We start from the raw sequence: 22406 nt of genomic DNA, 5'->3' as shown, positions 1-22406 counted from the left end.
TCACCCGAGCAGGGAATTACAGAACGTCACTGGTCTTTGGTTAACACAGGTTACACACAAGACTTTATGGACTGTGTGTGTGTGCCTCTCCATCATCAGTGGGTCGTCCTTGAAGATCACACTCATCTTCATTCCACCTTCCTCTCACAGCGTTCCTCTGCTGTGGCTTTACCGTGCTTGACATCCTCTGGCAGGAAGGACAGAACCTCTCCTAATGTTGCTTTGAACTATTTAGACAACCGCCAAAGATAGTTTTCAGCAAGTAATCTGTCAAACTCCATATCAAATCAGTCCCAGCCTTCTGGAGCTGTCATACTGCTTATTGGCATTTCAGCCTGCTTAAAATCAGGTTATTTTCATTAAGTTAGACTGTGTGTATGACAGTGCCCCATTTCATTTAAGTTGCGCTTTATCAGTGATGTGAATGTTTTGCTTGTTAGTGGAAAACTTGTGTTTTGTGCTGAACTCTCTTAAGAAGTTTCAAGTTGTTTGACTGCATTTAGCAATTTAAGTGGTAATACATGGGGAACCATTTTCTTCAGGTTGCTCCAGCACTCCCCCAGGATGTTTAGATAATGAAGAAAACAGGTTGCATATTACCTCCTGTAGCTTTCTCTGAGGGGCAAAGAGTACATCAGGAGGGTAGAAGACACAATCTGGGAATTGGGAAGACTTGCAGATTCGTAAAGTATTTGAAGATCCAAGGCCTGATATGTGCTGCATACAAAGCTATGCTAAAACACTCTGCCAAGTCAATGCTGTTCTTACTATAGGGTTTTTTACCTTGGAAGGACTGGCGATTGGGCTCGTGACAATAGGATTATGAATAGAAAACCGGGTGGGGCAGGCTCAGACCAGATCTAAACATAAGGTTGACCTACCCTTATGGATTACATTGATTAGTGTATTCAGCATTTTTCAAAATGTTTTCCTATTCTCAGAGAGATGAATTTAAAAAGGTGCATAGTTGTGAGTGATGACAACACAAACCTAGCAGAAATGCTTCTTGCCATGTTCTTTAAAATTCAATAGATAAAAAAAAATCTATGGCTATGATTGGTCTCAATTTTATTAGTTCTGTTACTAAAATGATTGTCCTCCTGTAGTAAGAGTGGGCCTGTGTTTCTAATTGTTTATTGTCACATCTTCACCTCGCTGCTTTATGTACCTCTGGTAAGGTTCCCAGCACAGGAAATAAAAAGGCATTTTCATACTGAGAAATGTATGTGATTCTAGAAGGCAAATGAAAGCAGGGAGTGCTCTGAATGTGCATGATGGTTGCAAAGTGTGATTTTTAGCTGTTGGTCTGATTTGTGGCTGGAGCTGTTGGAACTTCCACATGGCACGTAGGACTGCTTGCATTCGGAAATTCAGTCTCATGCCTGTGTTGCTACAACCGACATCTGTTTCGGTAACTTGCAGCCAATGTTCCCCATGAGTTTCCGTAATTGCTGTTGGCAACTGACACAGCCAGATTATGTCTAGGAGTAGATGTTCCTGCTGATTTCAATTTAGGCAAGGCATGAATCCACAAACAAGTGACTTCAGACGGCAGAAACGGATGGAAGGAGTCAGCTCTTAACTGATTCACTGATGTATAGTAAGAGTGCACTGAGAACAAATCACACAGACTCTTTTTGCATACAGATGACTGCTTTTGCTTAATGAAGGCCTTCTCTGGTAGTTCTGGGGAAACGTCTACTGCTCTTTGACTAAGAATAACAGATAGTTACCTCCATCCTTTCAGCTGCTTTCAATTCAAAACCAAATGGCACCCATAATGCTAAATTCCTTTTTCCCTCATAAAACCTTCTTCCCAGTAGCCCACATAAATGGGTGTACCTCATGGACTATTGTGGCAGTCAAAACCCCCTGTGCTATTCCTAGACAGAGGAGCCAGGTCTTTCACAAAGACTTTTTCTCTCCCATTCCACTTATTCTTCCTGACCTGCTCTTTGAAAATTTTGGCTGTTCATGCCCTTGTCTCTTCTCCACTCATTCCACAACCCTATGGCCAAATCACCATTTTTAGCAGTGTTATTATGTTCTCTAAAATTTGTGTTAAATTTATTATGTGTACAGATATAAGAGAAGAAGGGGAGGTGTGGCAAACTTCATGTTCCAGCACAGGGGCTCTTAACAACGGGAAGACCAATTTAAATGGGGGACATTTATCATAAGAGACCTATTTAGTGAGATGACAAAGACTTGCAAAGCTGTGCTGTGCTTTATCTTATAGTCTATAATTCTTACAAGACTTCCAAAAGCAACGGGACCATCTGATACAGGGAAGATCCAGATGAGGCTTTTTAATGCAAATACAAAATGTTACTGTGGTACTGGGGGAGCAGTAAAACATTTTCCTGCCATTTTTCCACTTTTCCATATATTTCTGCTGCTAGCTGCTCTCCTCGCTGAATTCTCCAAGACAACATGCTGGGCTAGATGGACACAGTACAGTTGTTCTTTATTCTTATGAAAAATAAATTAAAATTTGCTGGCTTTTTAAACTTATCTACAGCTGGGAAGCATTGTTGGCACAGCAGAAGCCAGCTGAGAACATGGTGGTCAATGCTGTGAGAAAGCAGTGCAAACTGGAAATATAAAGAAAAGATGAAGATATAAAGAAAAGGCGGCCCTTCCTTGAAAAGGCCATTTTGTCTCTTGTAGTTTCTTACACTGGCAAGCTGCTGTTTCCTGACAGTTGCATGGGAGGATTTTTTTTTTGTCAATTTCTCCTCAAAATCTGACACTTTGTCTTATACCCTTTGATTTTCTTTCTGTCTAGCTCTTAAGAAAGGAAGATGCTATATTATGTAATATATATCATACCAGAGATGTTTTATTAAACATCTGGGAGAGCACAGTATTTTTTACAGTAGCTGATACCTCCATTGTATCTTTAGGAATCTGAAAGCTTCATAGGGCATGTGGCTGTGTTTACGTGAGGCAAATGTTCTCTGGCATCAGATGTGGAACTTACTATGCTGTAAAAAACAAGGATTAAAGGGTTTGGCCTGTCATCCGTCAAGCTGTCATTTTCAATAAATGCTATGTCACCAACATGTTACTATGGCACAGACAGTAGCTGAAAGTGGGATGCTACTATTATTCTTGGAGTATATTTCTGAAGTAAAAAAAAAAGTGTTATATAAAAAAAGTTTTTTGTTTGGGTTTTGATTTTGTTTTCACAATTATTGGAGAGAAAAATACTCAGGACCTGAGAACCTCTGTGTAAATCACATACAGTTTTCCATGTGGAAAACTCATGTGAACATAAATAGTCTGCACGAGGCAGTTCAGGGTTTTCACCAGGATTTGACCTGCTGTACCTGAATCCTTTCATCTCCCAGTAATGCACATATTTTGGTATGATCTATCAGTGATATCCTACGCTGCTTTCTACATCTGAGTAAAATAATACCACCTTTATCACAGGTAATCACTTTATGGTGAGTCTCAAAAGTGGTCAGCTGGACTTTTTCTGTATATATGAATGCCAATTAAGAGTCCATCAACAGTGCTAGAGCACAAACAGACGTGTGCCCAGCAAACAGGGCACTTAGGAGACTTTGCTTCTGAATGCTGAATTTCTGTTTTGCAACGAATTTCATCCAGAAAATGGAAACAAAGACATTAGAAACTGTGCTTTGCAGTTCTCAAGAGCTGAGGCAGAAAATTTCTGGGCTGTTCTTGTGAATTTAGGTGTCTGTGTTCTCTCTAAATGCTTTTCTGCATATTTTTTGTGATCTTTTTCTGTAAACTCAATGTATGAAAGGTATACATCTCTTTGAAAGTGTTTTTTAGTCCACTGTTTTCTGCTGCCAGTGCTGGCTTACATAACATGCACTATGATAAGGATCCCTTCAGACAACAGCAACCCAACCATGAAATCAAGATCTTTTGATCATGTTTCAAGGAAGGGCTTGGTTTTCTTCTTTTGTCTTATAGTTGTCCTTTCTCTTCTGATCTCATTGAAGCTATGCAGTCATAAGAACAAATGCATAATATATATGATCAATTATTCATATAGTCTTAATAAAACAGCTACATTGTTGATCATTCTGCTGCCGTCTCTGTCACTTACCTCACATTCCATACCATGGACAGATTTGGACCACTTGGAGACAAAAGATATTCTGGAAAATGTAGTGATAGGTCTTCATGCCAAAAAAATGCAGGTAAGTGACAGGGGGAAAGATACTTGTAATTCTACAATTTTTACCTCCAGGTACAAAACATATATCCAGGTTTCCCACTTGTGCTTTTGATCAGGAGGAAAAAATGCAGTATGTGTTGTTTAGTTTTGTTTTAATAGAATACAGATTAAATAATACTAGGTTTTTAGTTTTACTTCTAGGGGGCATGAATAGGCCATAAGTCTACATAGAATCAAAGTCATTAAAAAATATTGGTTTGGAAGAGACCTTAAGAGACCATTTGGTTTATCACTCAGCTTCAGATGTAGCTCTACCACTCTAGACTTATTATTGTCTAGCCTGTCCTTTAAAACCTTCTCTGATGGATATTTCATAGTCTCCTCCAGTGCTCAATTATCCTTGCTATTGTCAAGTCTGGTCTGATGTTTAACCTAAATTTCCACTTTGTGTAATTTGATACAATTGCTTTTGCTCATTACACAAAGGTCATAGTATGAAGGATTCCTTTTGTCTTTGCAGTAGCATTTCTTGTGTTTGAAGACCACTGTGATGTTTCCTTTTGGTTCTCCCTTCCCTAGACAAAACAGCACTCAGTCTTTCAGTCTTGATGATTAAAGTTTTTTCTCCTTGCTTCTGCATAAGAGAAGAAAAACAGCCTGCTTTAACTGTTTCTCTGGCTAACTGCATGTTGAGAATATTAAGCACACGTTACACCTTTTCTGTTCATTAACCATTTGGAATAACTTTCTGAGTGGGTCCATGAACCACCTAACAAAGGATAAGAGGCAGAAACTGCTCCAAAATCATAGGAAAAGAAAGTAGGACATACAAGCTTTGAATGTAGAGCCAGTTTAGTGCCTAAAAAGTAGTTGCATGTGAAGTGAAAATAAAAATGTGAAAGGGATATCCCACAGGGAGGTGACTTCTGCCTCAGTGCTTAAATGGTTCTCCCATTCCTGTCCTTTTTTTTTTTTTAATAGAACCATTCTCCTTCTTGCCACATTTCTGTGAGAAAGGAATGGTTAAAGAACAGAAAGTTACAGCCACAAAAAAATATTTCCAAATCTGTTATAAAGGATAAGAGAAAAATATTGGTTGTGACCTTATGGTAGAAAAACAAAACAAAACAAATAAAAACAACACCGTAATGTTTTTTCTTCCTTTAAAATTGTTGAAGAGTTAATAAAGATATGTCAGAAAGCCAACAAAACCAGGTAAGGAGAAAAGGAAAGAAAAGAAATCTTAGTGCCCCTTCCAGCCATAAAATTTTTTCAAGAGTGCAAAATAAATGGCACAGTTGTTTTTCTAACCTTTGCAACTCTAACCATCAGTACAAGTGTCTCCAAGTTTGATCCATCAAAGCATTTCAGTTTCTTTAATTTCAGTGAAAGCACAGAATAGAAAGAAGTGATTCAGTATAGCCACAAAGCTAGGGAAAGTAATTGGTGATGCTCAGATAAAAACAAATCAGTCATCTGCACGGTCAGGAAGGAAGCAGAACCCATTTCCAGGTCTTTCCACTTCACCAGCAGTGAAGATGAAGATTATCATGATTGAGTACTGAAAAGATAGGATGAATATTTTATTTCTACAAGGATGTATGAAAGAGTGCCTTTTCATCAACTGTGCTGCTCTGAAGTGGAGACAACTGAGGTTTCTGGTCAAAGCCTTTGCTATTTAAATTCTTTGCTAACAGAAACTGCATTGAAATGGACTTGAGATCCATTTAGAAATAAGCAAATTATGTTTATTTCTAATATATCAATAGAACTAAATCATCATCAAAAACTGAACATGTAGAGTGCCTATAGATAATAGAGAATTGGTTGGATGATCAATCTAAAATGTAAAAATTAGCAGACCACTGGCAATTACAAAAAAAAAGTAATATTTACTATCTTATCATACAAGAAATCTTCCAATCCTACTATCTTATCATACAAGAAATCTTCCAATCCTTTACACTCAGCTTGCCTATCTAAATTAAGAAGTTGAAGAATAAACTTCTGTGCCCTAGAGACGACAGATACATGCATGCTATACTGTATAAAACTTGTGTTCCTTCTGCTGTATGTACTTCAGTTCTTACATCTACTGTTTCTTTCTGTTTAAAAATAATCAATAAATCGAGCATTAAAAGTAAAAGTAACGTAGTGACTGAACAGTTGACAGTAAAGGCACAGAGGTTGCCTGTACATTAAGGAGTGGATTGACCAGTGTTAAACTTGATGAGAACTGTTTTGCTCCTAGGGCTTTACATTGACCTTCATGTTTTCCTGCAGTGAAGTGCATGCCAGTAGCTGGTCCTGGGTACACACCATGTATTTCTCCCTAAGAGGCGATGCAAGGCAGTCATCTGTGTGCTGTCCTGAGATGCAACTGACCTTTGACTCATGTATCTCTAGCCAAGGTTTTTTCCTTTGGTCTGTTCAGTCTCTTCAGAATTAGGAACACTAAGCTAAGTTTTCTTCCCCTCCTTGATCTTAATATGCAGACCTTGAATAGCTTGGGACAGTGCTGTTGTTACAAAGATCAATGACTCCAGACTCAGTAATATGAGTTGGGAAGAATGGTAAGAAATTATCTTTACTGTTACAAGTAGCTTATACAGGCGAAGAGGTGAGAACACAGTTTAGTGCTGTTCCCATTTTTAAAATGAGCAGAAGAGCACAAGGATCTATGCAGTAGAAGCTCCAAGCCTCACTTAGATCAGTCCACCCTTAAAAGAAGCAAAATGAAGCAAATCCAAAGCTCCGAGGTCAGGGGAAGATTCGGCACTGGTGTGTCATCACCTCTTGCACTGTTATATCGAACAGGGATTTCTTCAGGAATGACTTTAGGATCGATCTTCTCCTCTGCTGGTAGTGATTCAGTGCCAATCTTGGAATCCAATTTGACACCAGTCAGCTGCTGGTGTCAACAAATTTGTGTCTGAAAAGATCCTCACTGTGTGGTACATCATTAATGCGCATACCAGTGTAGCCCAGGGTAAACCAGGACAGCTGAGGAGCCTGACCAATCTGGAGTCCTGCTAGGTACCTAGTAATTTACTCTTCTCAGCATTTTAAATGCTAATATATATTTTTTTTTCCAAAAGATTAAATAAGAACCAAACAATGACAGTGTATGCCAGCAGCTTTATTCTTAGTCTCTAATGAAATCCAATTGCGACCTTACAATAGGAACTGAGAGCACTGCACTAAATCAAATTCTAGTTCAATATGCATCTATCCTACTATTATGCTAATGAGGTTCCTGGAATGGTGCAAGAATGAAAAATATGTTACAAAGTGCTACATATACCAAAGCATTAATTATTTAGAAACATACAGGATGAAGACATCTCACCAGGGAGTGAGCAAAACTGAAGAATGGAATAATACATAACGTGGAAGGTCGTTTGAGAAAAGCAGGAAAGAGAACAAAGAAACAAATGGGACTAGGGATGTAGAAAACAGCTTTGAAAGTCTGGCCCCAGTGCAGAATCTACATTTTAGAAGGATTTAAAGGGTAGCAAGATAAGACCTAGGAAAATTTCAAAGGGAGGGAAAGAAATCATCAGGTAAACAGAAATCTGATTTTTTTTTATTTATTTTTTTAAACTTATGGATACTACATGCAAGTGAGATGCTGTTAAGCCTTCCTGTCCTGTTCTTCAGCTATGCTTATTGCTGAATCTTAGTTCAAGTAGCATTTAGAAGCACTGTTCACACTACCCCACTCTTGCCACTGTCATTCAGTTTAAATCTTGACTTTAGGCCTTAATAACTGGAGAGACATACTGTAGATCCCCTTGCATATGTTGGAGGCTTTGGTACAAGATTATTCATATGACTACTCTGCTTCTTCCTCTGTGTGTTTCATAGACTTTCTGGCACTTGTACGATGTATGCTTCTAAGCCAGACACCTGAGTTCAACACATCTCGTTAGGCATTTCTACTTTGTCTCTTCACATTCTGATGAAGGATACTGTGTACAAATATGTTGCACGATGAAAGACCTTTTGAGAGCAGCCTGCTATGTAATGAGGTCTGTTAGGTTTAGCGCTGTGTGAAGCTCATGGTTTTGCAATGCAGGCTGAGTGTTGCTGTGCTACATCCAGAAGTTTGCTTCTGAGTTCTTTTGGTAGACTAATGGTGGACTGAGCTCACCTAGAAATAATGGCCTGAGAACAGCAATGTCAGAGATGAAGGTGGCTGGGAATTGTTAATCACAGGTTAGACACAGCATATATTTTTTGCGGGTGAAGGAGAAAATTGTTATATATGATGTGAATGAATCAATGCTGCTTGGTACAGATGCTAACAGGGTAGAGTAATGTGAGGGAATGAATGTTCAAACCAGCTCTAGCTGCCTAAGTTAAGGCAGATATACCGTGGGATATGCAATTCTGCCCCAAAGTATATTGATAATATTGACCTTTAGTCAGTATTAGACTCTTTTGTTAGTATTTAGACTTTAGAAAACAAATCACCCTACATTGAGCTGTATAAATGTACACATTTAAACCTCAACATAGCAACTATTCAATGTAGGATTAGTTTCACGTCTTAGTTGTTGCTTGTTCAATTTGCTTTTTTACATTTTCTACAGCCCTCAGCCACAGCCATCTACTACATCTTTGTATGTGAGGTGGGCAATGCTACAGTTAAAAAATAATCATTTTTTTTGCTTGCTTCACCTAGAGCCATCTGTAAGCTATGCTACCAACTCCCCTCGGAGATCCTATTTGCATGCCCAACTGCTCTTTGAAATGTAATTTACAAGGATCAGTGAGTGACTGACACTCATCCACAGAGACATAATAAAAACCTATGAATATAAATCACATTCAGTTCTGTCCATGACTTTTGTCTGAGGTGTAGTTTCTTTCTATTTTACAAAGGTGCAAAAGAAACCATAGTTCCATGTTATGACTCTTTTGGTGGCCAATCTAGTTTAAGAAACTCCAAACCCTCCTCCCCTCCTCCCTCATCACTTCTAAGATATTACCAGTCCCCTCGATTGGGTTTATTCAACAGTTTCTGTACCCAGATTGTTAACTGATCAATTTGAAAGCTAAAAAAACAAAAACAAACAAGCCAAACACCAACAAGCAAGAAAAAACAAAACAAAAAACAAAAACACAGAACAACTTCTTCCTGGCTCTCCCAACCTATTTTGTCTTTTTCTCTCAGATTCATTAACAGTACTGCCACAGAATCACTCCCATAAAAATGCTAAATCTGCTCCTAGAGGCACGAATGAGTGGGAAAGAAAGCTCTTACCCTAGATCTACTACTAAGAAAACAGTAAAATAGAATTAGCATTTTGTGGTGGAAATTGTGGGGAAAAGGCAAACATTTAGACGTGTTTGTTAGGTCTTTGCTTCAGAAGAATTCTGATACGTCTTACGTAAGGAAAAGATCAGAGATGGGTTTACTCAATTCAGCTGTTCAGAGGTGAGAGGAAAATGGCTTTGTGTGCAGCTAAGGAGGGTTCTTTTTCAGGAAAAACTTCATTTACAATTTAGATAAAGTTAGTAGGTAGATACCATTGCACTAACAACAAAATGTCATTCCACTGTGGTTTTAACTTCTTAAGTATATTAAGAATTGAGATAAATCAGATGTAGAGTGAAATGTTTGGCACAGAAAGCTCCTCCCCCTGTTCCTATTATCTCTGGATCAAAGAAAATTGCCTTTTCTTATCAGCACGCTAATCCAGCTATAGAAATGGTAGAAACATCCACTTCCCAAAGTAACTGCACATCCAGCAAATTCACCTTTGATCTCCTTACTGTCACAAGCCTCAAGTTTGTTGCAGTCCTCCACAGGAGGAAGACAGATGGGATTTCTGTCACCTGCTGTCCCCACTTCTCTGTCCTGTGCTCCCTGCCCTAATTGCATCCCCCCACTTCCCATGTGTATTCAGGAGAAAATCTAAACTCAGCTTCCCCACTTCCCAGCATTTTCTCTCTCATGGGTATCTGGAAGCCCCACTAATGCAATAAGGTGTGGAAAGTGGTGCACAGCAGGGCCCCTTCCTCTACCATCCTTCCCTCACCTGTTACTGGAACCTGGCCATAGGGAGCTCTCAGGGGTCCATATCCCCTGCTCTGTCTGGAAGCAAGGTCCTCTACCAGTCAGTCATGCTATCACTGGGTCATTTTATACTCTCTGTGCCCAGAGAGCGTAAAACAGACACAGGCTGTTGTTGTTTCCAAGTCAATTTGTAGAAAGATCACCTGTGTGTCATTAAGCTGACTGAAATGATATTTACAAAAGTATCTTTGAAAAACAGTAAGGAAGGACTTTGGCATAAGAGTAGGGGAAGTCATTTCTTTCTATCAGTGTGAATTATTAGAAGAAAGAGAAAATGAAGGTGTTAAAGAAACTAGTACCCACTAGAGATTTGCTGGTCAGCCTTTTCTCCTCCTTTTTCAAGGATCCTGAATTACTAAGCTCTGATTTGACAAGCAGTTACAGTTTTCAAATTAAACAGTCGTCCTGGTTCTCAGTATTTATTGTTTAAAGAAAAGCCTGTATGTCAAGTCTTAAGGCACATAACCAAGATACTTGAAATTAGTCTAATCTGTAGTAACCTTGTCGTTGCTCTTACAGCGTTGCTTTTACATTTAGCAACTGCAAAATGATTCGTGTTGGTGAAGCTATCTTTCATAGCAAGCCAAGTTAATTCAAAGGATCTGTCCCTTGAAATTTCCTAAGCTGGGGGAGCAGCTGTGTGTGGGGATGGATGCCCATGTGTATGGACATCCCGTTCCTTATACAAATGAGAAACTGACTGCAGGAAGAAGAAAGATACACAACATGTGCTGGAAGTAGGAAAAACAGCTATATCTGTTTTACATCTTTTGAAATAACACTGTTCTCGTAGGCGTTCATTTCTGAGTGCAGTCAAAGGATATGAGACAGCAAATGCTCAAGATTACACTGCCTGAAATAAATGTCCTAATTTTGTATTCGTTATGAATATTGAATATTGAATTTTCATTTTCTCTGCCTAGACTAGGTTTTAAAGTAATTCTTAAAGTTAATAACATTAAAGCCACAAGACTACAGTTGTAAAAGTGCAGTAGTTTAGTGCATATACTATAGTAGAATATCAAAACCTGCACCATTAAAAAATGATCTCTTCACATATGCAGCAAAAGTGATTCAAAAGAATCCCTTACTCACCATAGTTAAAGTAGCTAAATAAAAAGTTTTAAAAATATTTATAATGTACCTTGAGTCTATAGAAGAGGGAGGTAAAGAGGCTAAAAGTAATGCCCAAATAGATTATTTTACCACCACAGTTACCTTCAAGTGGAGGTGTTGAAGAGAGAAACTGTCTTGAAGAAATAGTAATTGAAAGTTTTATATCTCTGCAAATTAACTAGGTTGATGGGAATGAGCCCCAAGGAAACATAGGCTTGAAGTAGCTGGATTTGTTTGTGGTATTCTGTGCTGTTTTGGATCTAAGTTACCTAAGTATAGGTAACTGGATCTAGATTAAAACAATGGGATTAAAAGAGTTTGAAATTGATTTAGAGAAGTAGTGTATCCCAACAAGTGTGTCAAAGAGATACACAAGCACCCACAGCCAGAGACTTCTCTCTGATCTGCCAAGTGCCATAGAGCTTGCAGGACACCTCTCACAGGAGACAGGACTGTCTTCCCATGGTGGCTCAAGGCTACTAGTCAGATGTGTTGTCTGTTGAAAAGGGCAGGAGGACATCCTACTTAATTTATCCAAACTGGTGGGATTTGCCACGCCCATGGAATTGCAATGCACATAAGTGATGCTCTTCGTATGTCAGCACCTCACAGCAGAGCAAGGCACTGAGGTCACAAACCCCAGAGTTCTAGAAAAAGCTGAAGTTCACAATGACTACACTGAGAACAAGGTAAAAACAGGTTGTGCCAACCCTGTGACAAAGATATGTGTTCAAGAGGAGCTTGGCCACTGTACCTCACCTTAGGTGAGATTAGAATGAAAGCTCAGGTTCTTGATTAGGCATACATGGTGTTTGGTTGTTTTTTTGCTTTGGTTTGTTTTTTGCTTTTTTTTTTTTCTCCCCCCCTGTGAAAAATGGAATTTTAATCAGCTGTTTGTAGCAAAAGTTTTGGAATAGATGGTTAAATAATAGCAAGCTGTGATGTGTTGTTTCATTTTGTTTTCTAGAGATGCCTGTGGATATACTCCATGGATTCCTTCTTACTGCAGTTAAAATTTCCAGTTTATGTAGATGTTCACTTTTCACTAATTGGGCTGTTTCTTCCAAGTATAAAGAACTGCAGGACTTAACTCTTAGCAGAGACCCAGTCTACTTCTTCTGTGAGAAATATCTCAAATAAGTTTCTTCAGACAGGATCTTCTGTGAAGCTATTTTATTTGCGATTGCAATGGCGGGTGTCCTGTCAATCAGGAGCGCAATTTAGTAAACAAATCATAACCTTTTTTTCCCTATTACCTGACGCCTGATCACCTCCCCTGTTTCCTCATTGGCTGAACTCTACAGGTTCACAAGCTACTCGACGCTCCTCTATACCATATATGTACAATTTTTCTTTCTTTCAACCCTTTAATTTCTCCTTTCTTATGTTTTGAGAACTTGTGATCTTTGTTTTACCGTTCTCACACTGCTCATCCTGTTTTTCTCAAGCTTCTACCTTATTTTGGAACAGTGAGGCCTTCTACTGTCCACTTATCTACTTAGCATTTCTCCTTATTATGACTACACAGCTACCTTGGAATACAGAAAATTAGTTCTCTACTGCAAAAACACAACTTTGTTTCTCACACTTCCACCATTAAAATAATCTTGGATAACCCCTTAGGTAAAGCAAGATAAAAGCACAGAAGCAAAGAAGAAAATGTCACAAAGTCCCAGCCAGGTGGCAGCTCCAGACAACATTATTCCCTCCTGGTACGAGCCCACAACAGGAGGATTTTTTTTTTTTTTCTGTTTGTTTACATGCTAAATCATTCAAAAGAGACAGGTCAAACTTTCCTCATTCCGTATTCTGAAAGTTTATGCAGACAGAAGCTACAATTACATATTGATGGCTGCTGAAGTACAAATTAAATTTTCTGAGTCTGTTGCTGGTAGAAATCAGAGCTATAAAGTGATTTCATCAGTAATACTACAGTAACAAGCAGGACCATAAAAAGAAATTAAAAATTTTCTTGGTATGCTTCGGTATGTGATTTGTAGCAGCAAACACTACAGAGTAACTTTGCTCTGAATCGCTTCTAAAAAGCACAAAGAGAGAGGACTACGCAGAAAACAGTCTCCTTGTAAACTGTGTGGAACAAAGAGATGGTTTCACCTTCAGAAATGACATTTCTATTTCTGTATGATTTTCCAAATGAAACCTAGAAAATACCTTTTATATTGCAGTATTTGAGAAATATTTGGAAGTTTTAATACAGCGCTTTTTTGTTTTGTTTTGTTTTGTTTTGTTTTGAATCAGAATTTGATTTGGAGTTGTTCAAACACCAGGAAGAGATTTTTTGATCTATTTTTTGACATCAACAGCCAAGAAAATGCTAGAAAATCCAGTTGTGTCTACTTAAAGTGAAAGCCACTTACACTGCTGAAGTGCTGATAGAAAGCAAATTTGGCTGTGTGACTGAGCACAAAAGGTGGGAACTTCTGGGTTCTAGATCTATGCCTGTCACTGACTGAAGTTGGTAATTCTGTATAAAACATAATAAATCATTGCCTTTCTTATTTAACTTAACAAACATGAATGGTATTAAGTGAAATGGACACCCAGCATCCTAAAACACTGTTCTGAGACAGTCTGACTTGTATTTATGGATGCTCTGACTTCACACAGCATACAACCCCCATCCATGCAGCAGTAAAAATAACCATATTACTGCTGCTGCTGCTAACGGGTGGGTGGCACAGTAGGTGTTGTGGCACCCCAGGGGCATGGCATGATATGAGGACACAGACATGAGACCAGGCCTGATGGGGAGCTGGGAGCACTTGTGATGCTGACACTGTCCTTTCCGCTCCCTGTGCTGAGAAGCACAGGGCTTATGTGGAGCCTCCCTGCCTTGTCTCTCAGGGATGGGCTTTGTTTGGGCAGCAGCTGTTTGCCCGTCTTCCTTCCAGCTCCAGCCTGTCTGTGACAGGAGCAGCAAAGGGGGATCTGGCAGCAGTTGCAGCTAAGAGGTAGCAGCTGCTTGCGTGGAGGAAGGCTACACAACCTAAATCTCCCAAAGGGAAATTCAGAATTCAAGTCTACTCTCCTCAGCTGCCAGTTTCAGGTTATCTCGAAGTGGGTAGCCATGCGCACCCCAATCCGATGAAGAGAAGCTGCTATTGCAGGCCTTATAGAAACAGAAGAGGCTGTGAAGAACACAATAAGGACATAAATGAGATGGATAAAACAGAGAAAACTGCAAATGTAGAGGGAAAAGTGTTCTTAAAAAATTCACAGTCAGGGAGTAATCAGTTTTCAGAGTATCGGCCTGGAAGTCCTGTTAGAGGTAACTGATCAGGGTGTAATGGCTATATAAAAGAAGTGGCAAAGACATTAAATTTGAAGCACTTGCCTTTTAAGTAGGAATTATTCAAGTAGAATGTGTGTAAAAAAACACGGCCTTCCCTTTCCAAACCTTACTTCTACTGCTTTTCCAAAGGCTCTCTTTTACTGATTTTCTCACTGTTCTGATATTTTCTCTCCATACCAATTCTTATGGCAATTTTCTGTTCCTTGTTATCTTCTCAGTCGTTCCACTGTAAGCAGGAGACCCAATCATCCTTTGAAGGCAACGTTTCCATTTGCTTTTCTGAGTCACACTGTTCAATACATTTACAAAGAAACATTCTGCCTTAGAAAAGACCAGCAAAATAATTACTGCCTGGTACTTTGCACCAGTGACACAGCTTATTTTATAAACTCAAAGGTGCAAAAGCATTTTGCTACCTAAGATGGATTTTATTCTAAGTTTAAAATTGCTGTCAATGAAACCACCACAACAACAGGCTAATCCTAAATTTGCTAGGCATAAAATTTTAGGTCTAACAAGGCTGTTCTGAGTAGCTAAGCTCCTAGCTCCTGCTGAAACCCTCATGGGATTCACACGCTGGGCTATGTGGTACGAATACCTACGAACAATTTAGGAATTACAATCAGAAAGTGACCGATAAATCTGACGCACACTGCTTTAATTTTAACAACAGCCAGAGTTAGTGGTTGTAGAGCTGGTGTTATTCCTTTCTGCTCCAGTGTCTTCTCCAATATCCAGCCATTTGTTTTGGAAGCAGCAAACCTCAATTCACTACCTTCCTAATAAATGGAGTCCAAATCACACTCCTAAAGTTAATTCTTGGGGTCCCCCTCCAGCTCCCAGAGGTTTCTGAATGTGTTCAGTATAAATGTAAAGTCAACATATCCCATATCCCAATCAAATGAAATCCTAAAAACAGTATGGTACCATCACACATGTATGGCCCTGTTTTCTTTGCCTGCAACAACTATTATCTGTCACTTTCTTGTTCACAGTATTGAAGCATTAGTTTGTTTGTTTATTTATTTATTTATTACTGCTCCAGTCTTCTGGAAATAGTGATGCAGCTCAAGAATTACCTCATTAGGTGAGGCAAGAGGAGGCTGATCTCTCATCTTTCCATACAAGTTTAAATTTGTTGAAACGATTTTCTTCTGATTACATGAGCATTAGAAATGTGAGGTACAGCAAGAAAAATATATGGTCATCTGAAGTGCTCTGTCAGAAAATAGAAAGCTGCTGAGTCCTGACCAATGCATGGTAGGAAAACAGATTGTTTTTATGCCATCTGAAGCCGGAGATTCCAAATAATTTGTGCTGTACCCATTACGTGCCTGAGTGAATCTCGTAACAGCGCTCTGCTGTCTATTAAGGCAGGCACCTACAAGACAGACCCAGACACATGCAGTTGAGCTCCAGCTGGGAAAATGAGAGTTCACATCACTCTAGTTCTCTGCAATTCAAGATCTAAAAAACAATATATTCAAATACAAAGAGAGAGTGCAGCATATAATTTATTAGGCAATGTAGTCATGAATTTTGAAAAATTATCAGCATAAACATTCAAGGCCTGACAATTTATGTGCTAGGAAAGAGGTATTTTTAGGATGTTTATATATATGTGTATGTGTGCAAAACAATGATTTGTTCCTAATCATGAGCACTCTATCACCTTTATATTTTTTGATAGTGATAATGGTTTTAACCTTGCCTTTTTTTCCTCTTTTTAATGGTATACATCTTTTAAAATAGAGCAGGCATGTTGTTAAGGGGGTCTGGATCCACCAAGGTTGACAGAAAAATAAATCGTATCACTTACAGATAAGATCTCTACAGTTAAAAAATCAGGCCAAATCTATGAATACAGAAGCATCTAACTAGTCATAAAACATTGATTAGCACCTCAGAAAATAAGCACGAAAAGGCATTTTTGAGATCCTGAAGCTGATTTGAACAATGGAAATCCAACCTGTGCCACCAAGGCAGTTATGCTACAGAAGGAAGCAGTAGCCTGCTGGTTTGTACTGTGTTACTTTCAGATTTCCTGGGAGTTGAGCATTGCTTTATACTGTTGATTTTAAGCACTAGTTAATACTCTGAGATCAGTTTTGGTATGTACTTGACTAAGCAATGTGTAGGTGTATCTATAGATAGTCCTTAATGGCAGTGGATAGCCCTGGCCATCTCATTACTGTTCTCTGTACTCTGAGGACTTGTGCAGTCTTTCTGTAACCTTAGTATGAGTGTGAATGCTCAACTTATTATTGAACACCACAAAGAAATACTTTAGTAAATGGATACCCTTTAAAGACTTCTTTTTTTTTTTTTTTAATGCAAAGCTGGCTTCTCATTTTCTTAAATTCATACATTTTCTTAAGACTGTACATCTTCAGCCATGTGCAGAAGAGTTGTATATGAACAATCCAGAATATGAGTTCAAATGTTTAGAGGTAAAGTTCAGACTTTGTCTAGGAGAAGGCAGTATGTCTTTCCTTGGTCTTTCGGTGCCAATATTTTTATTGTCATTCAATGTCCAGCAAAGCAATGCTGTTCTTTTAATTTAGCTGATAAATCTGCTAAAGCCTGTGAAATAAGAAATGACTGGGCCCATTAAAGGCTTTGAAAAATGAAGCATTTCGTTTGGGGGCCATTAGGTTTCAATGCCAGTGATTCACTTACTGGATTTTCAACTTAACAGATCTGATTTATTAGGACAGAACTATGAAATATCGCTTTTTATGTTGATGGCCTGAATAAATGATGTGGCATGGCATGATTCACCTAGTAATGGCAATAGCTAAGCATTTGATGCCGTCTCATATGCAGTGCTCAGAATGGATTCACATGGTGCCTCTATCTGACTGTGGCTAGACAATAGGAGACAGTAGTCAGTTGGCAGCATTTAGAAATTGTGTGACCGATAATGGATTGTAAGGACTTGGTATCTGTAGAGCAAGAGGGCTTAGAGGTTATCCCTGCTATCAAATTACTGCAGATTTTTAAAAAAGCTTTCTACAGCAAATCATTTAGTCTTTCCATACAACAAAAAAGAGGTAGGTGAAGGAGCAGAAGGAAATTTATTTGCACTAAATCTAATTCTATTAAGATATATTTGGATTGCTAAATTCTCAAAATCTCTGTAAAGGACAAACTGTTGCAAAAGTTCTTACACACTGTCTGTGTTTGGAAGCATAACATTTTCAATGGAGTAGACTCTACTGCTTTTTCCTAAATCACAGATGAAAATAATGGACAACTTGGTGTCCATTTTGCTATATTCCACTTGGGTGCATAAATTGTGACTTGTTTGAACTACCTAGTTAATTTGATTGTTAAAAAAAAAAACAAAAAACAAAAAAACCCCTCGTATTTTAGCATGTTCAGGTTAAATCAAAAGCTACAGCTTTCTGTGATGATTCTTTGGGACTGTAAAGGGGAAGTCTGGCCAAGACCATCAGTGTTAGAAGGCTCATGTAGGAAAATACCATGGGATTATTGCAAATATACTAGTATTCATCTTTTTTTTTGGCAGTTCCTGGGCTTGCATGTGAGCCTGGCAGTCCTGGATTCCTTATCTACACCCTGCTCAACCATCAATGTAGAAAAAGGAGGGATGAGCAGGGTGTAGTACTGGGATCATGGGAAGGCAGATTGTAGCCCCTGCTGGGACTCCACTCCTGACAAGCACCCTGAAGCCAAAGCAGGAACATTTCTCTTCCCAGTCTCATTAGTGTCATTAAGGTTGTTTTTGTGGCACTAAAATATTTTTAAGCTAGTATTGCAGCTGAGCTAGTGAGTCTGAATGCCTCAGCCTTGCAGGGTGGCTGATGGATAATTAGGAACATGTCAGCTCATGTTTACTGCACATGGGTTTACCTTAATTGTGCTGTTAAGGGCACAGCATTCACAAGTCTTTCTCACAGCCACAGCCAACAGGGAAATCTTCTAAGCCCTGGCCTGGCCTATGTGGCTGAATGGAGGTAACGTGGATGGTTAGTAGCTCTGCCGTTGGAAAGACTGCTGTCATAAGACAACTTGGACAGAATCTTGCTATTGACTAGCTGAGGCCAGCTTTCTCTATCTTAATTGTCTTCTAGCAAACAGGAAATAAATAAATAAATAAATAATTTTAAAAAAGGAACAACTGTAGTAGTGATGGCACTACAAATTCATGTCTACAGAAGAGGTTAGAAAAAAACTAAGCAATCTCTGGTTTACCAGCTCTGAGTGTACCCTAGAATCTGTAGGCAATAATACAGTTCACACTGTGAAAGAGGTCATGTCTGGAAGACAGGATAGCCTTGTTGGTTAAGAATTTATAACTTACCTTATCTCCCTGAGAACCTTTCCACAGCCTGGATCAGCCCACAACACTGACATCTTTTTTTTAGGACTGAGGAATTAATTGCACAATCATACTTGTTCTCAGCGATGGAAAATGTTCTGAAGGAGCCAATGGACACTTGATAAGAATGACATTTTTGGGGAAAGGAATGCCAGCTTCAGTCTGAAGAGCACCTTTGGTATTAGTGTTGCTAACCAAAAGAAACAAAAATTATGAAAATGCTGATTTCCTCAGCTCTGCTGAACAGTCTAATACTCCCTGTATGGCAAGATGTTGCAGAATATGGAAACACATCATATGACAACAAACTCAAATACCAATCTGCTTCTTTCCTCCTTCAGAAGGCATCAGTTCCAAATAATTAAAAAAATGTTTCAGCAAACCTTGAACTGTGAAACTACCTGGATGGACCCTCTCTTTAAAACTCTGGCATATGATAAGTCTGATTACAATGAGAAAAAAAAAAAAAAAAAGATTTATGGAGTTTCCATATAACTCGGATGACGCATAAAGCTCATTGCTGGAGTGATCGCTGCCTTTTGAATATAGGCTATCCATCATCTTCTCTCCATATGCACTCAGACAGCCATCTGTCAGGGAGGCTGATGTCAGCAAATTCAAGAAAGATGGTGTAATCAGCACCTGCCAAACGTAGTTGCAGTTTTAAATTATATAACTCAGCTTTGAGGATGGCATTACTAAGGAACCATGCAAAACAGCTTGCTCCAGCTGATCCTGCAGTTGTGCCCTGAACACTGAAACTGGTTTAATACCAATGAAGAAGAAATCAAATATATCTTTTTAAAACACACCTTAATATTGTAGTTAATATTATCTTTTGCACTGCTCTATTAAAAACTCATAAGGAGAAATATTACAAGACCTTGTTGTCGCTTGACTTCATAAGGCTGCATGGGGAGGATGTGATTAAAGAAAGTGAAATGCTGCTAGGAAAGGAATCACATTTTCTTATGTTTCTAACATCATGACGTTAAAAACACCTTTGCAATGCTTGTAGGGGCACTTTTCTTGTTATACTCTATGCAGAAGTACTCAAGCACTCCTCATTCATCTAGGAGATGCTATCATTAATGCAACTGAGTAGGAATCTGTCCTCAGCCTTGATGATCCCTATGCAGCTAAGGAAATTGAAAGAGGAAGTCCAGCTGGAGAAGTGATGTTTCCAGTGTTGTTTTTTTTTTTTTTTTTTTTTTTCATGGTTTACCCAGACCCTTTGTAAAGGAGAAGTCTCTCAAAGAGATTCAGGATGCTTTTATTACACCCTTGTATAAAATGAATGTCACACTTCACAGGACAACAACCATTATGGCATCCTGTTTATCTGCAGATACAAACTGGAAAGCTCAAACCAGGCAATTTCATACAGTCTAAAATTTTATTTTGCAGACAGAGAAGTTTTGGAAGCTATAATGGCTCCTTGATATCTGCTCTAAAATCATGTCAGCTTCCTGTCATTAACTGGAAGATTTCAGAGACAGATATTTGCAAATCTATAGGAGCCCACTGTACGCTTTAAGGCAAATCACCTTGAGAAGGGGGAGGCAAGCAGGGAGAAAATTAAGTCAGAAAAACTCAGTAAATATCCTGCAACCATTAGAAACTTATGAACTCATATAACTTTTCTTCAACCAGAGCTGAAGACTTCCCAGATGTAAAAATGACACTGAGATCATGACCCTGAAATCACTCGCAATCCTTTGTGTGTCAGTGCCTTGTCCTCCACCACAGGCATTCATACACCAAGTAGAGCCCTTGTTCTCCCATAGAGACTGAAGAACTACCCCTGGGCCCTGCCAGGTCCTAGGCACTCAGCAGAGCTGGGGAGCTACAAAACCACCACCACCTCCTACCACTGCTGCAACTGGTCATGCACCAAAGCCATCGGGTGTTGCAGTATTCAGTGCAGTGGCAGCATATTTCCATCCTCATTGTGTGCTGACCTCATGTCCTAACTCTGGAGTAAACTAAAAACAATGGGGATGGGAAGAAGGAGCAGATATGGAGGGTGGTTTTGCTGGTCTGTGCAGTCTCTTGACCAAGTTGGCAGCCTAGATACAAGAAGCAAGCCCTGTTTGTTTTCTGAGGCCAATCTTTCTCACATGATGCACAACCAGCAGAAGTCATTAGCTACTTTCCTCTGAAGAGATGGCTTGCCAAGGAGCTGACAATCATACTTAAATAGTGTCTGGTTTCTTCCCTCCATGCCATAACAGTGTACAATCAGACTGAGAGAGAAATGAATAAGAAGGAAGGTGTTGAGGTCAAATATGATATAGCCAGATGGTAGGTCAAATATGATATAGCCAGATGGTACCTGTTTCAAAAGTGGGATGTTCTAAAATTGCCTTTATACTAAATTTTTAAATGTCAGGAACATTTCTGGAAAGAAAAAATAAATACATTTTTAAGCAGAGAATACCATTCTCTATATAAAGTTAATTTAATTAGAGGCATGTAGTGAGAAGTTGGTGGTAGATATATGTTAAGGAAGGCTGTATAGAGCCATCTTGTGTAGCAGCAGGATCTGTTCAATACTCTTGAATTTGGAGGGTTTGCTCATAGTTAACTTTGGAGCTAATGAGTTCTCACAGTGACACATCAGCCTGTTCTGCAAGGTGAGACCACTTTTAGCTCAAAAAGCATCTGTGCAGTTGAAATTGCTCTCTTCTTTGCACATCTCCATGAACTTCTCCACACTACTGTAATCTTCTGGTATATTATCAAATTGCCCATCTTTGTTAGGTCTTTCTGAAGTTTATTGCTTCTCTCTGCAGACTGACTAAACTAAATACTTTTATCACCTCTCTGCTTGGTCTCTCTTTCCATGGTGTGAACAAAAAAGTCATTCAGGTTTATGAGGTGCAATCTGTTCTTCACAGGCCCATGCTGTTGATGTTTATTTAGCAGTTGTCTGCCTTGTGTTTCCAGATTAATTCCCTTATCATTTGGTCCGTTATTTTTACCAGTATTGATGTCAAACTAAGTGATAATGTTCTAGACTTTGTCCATCTTTGTTACATGTACCACATGGTACCACATTTGCACTCTCAGCTGCTTCTAATTAATTTTAAATAAATATGTGCTAATGGTATCTCCGTTCCTCCTCCTTGGCAGTTATAAAAAAAGTAGCAGAGGTGTGATCTTACTGCCTTGGGCCTTGTGAGAAGTCATTGCATGAGCCTGAGGGTAAACATTCCATTTCAGGCTCCTCAGCACAGAGCAGTTTTGGATGCCGTCTGTGGTCCATTTATTTTACAAGCATAGACACAAACTCTCCTCACCTCAGAGCACAGTGGCCACATCAAAACTGAAATCTGGCTGCTGGCAAGGAGCCTGTCCAAGTCCTTTGTACCTACTCACGTAATTC

General features: G+C 39.0%; 1 long non-coding RNA gene across 3 annotated transcripts in view; it reads left to right on the top strand.

Moving 5' to 3' along the window:
- The window catches only part of LOC310898714, an 82955-nt gene that overhangs the window by 3030 nt on the left and 57519 nt on the right, over nt 1-22406 (top strand). The window lies entirely within an intron of this gene.

This window comes from Anser anser (genome assembly GCF_964211835.1).
Source record: "Anser anser genome assembly, chromosome: 4".
Classification (NCBI taxonomy): Eukaryota; Metazoa; Chordata; class Aves; order Anseriformes; family Anatidae; genus Anser; species Anser anser.
This window is presented reverse-complemented; position numbering and strand designations above follow the sequence as displayed.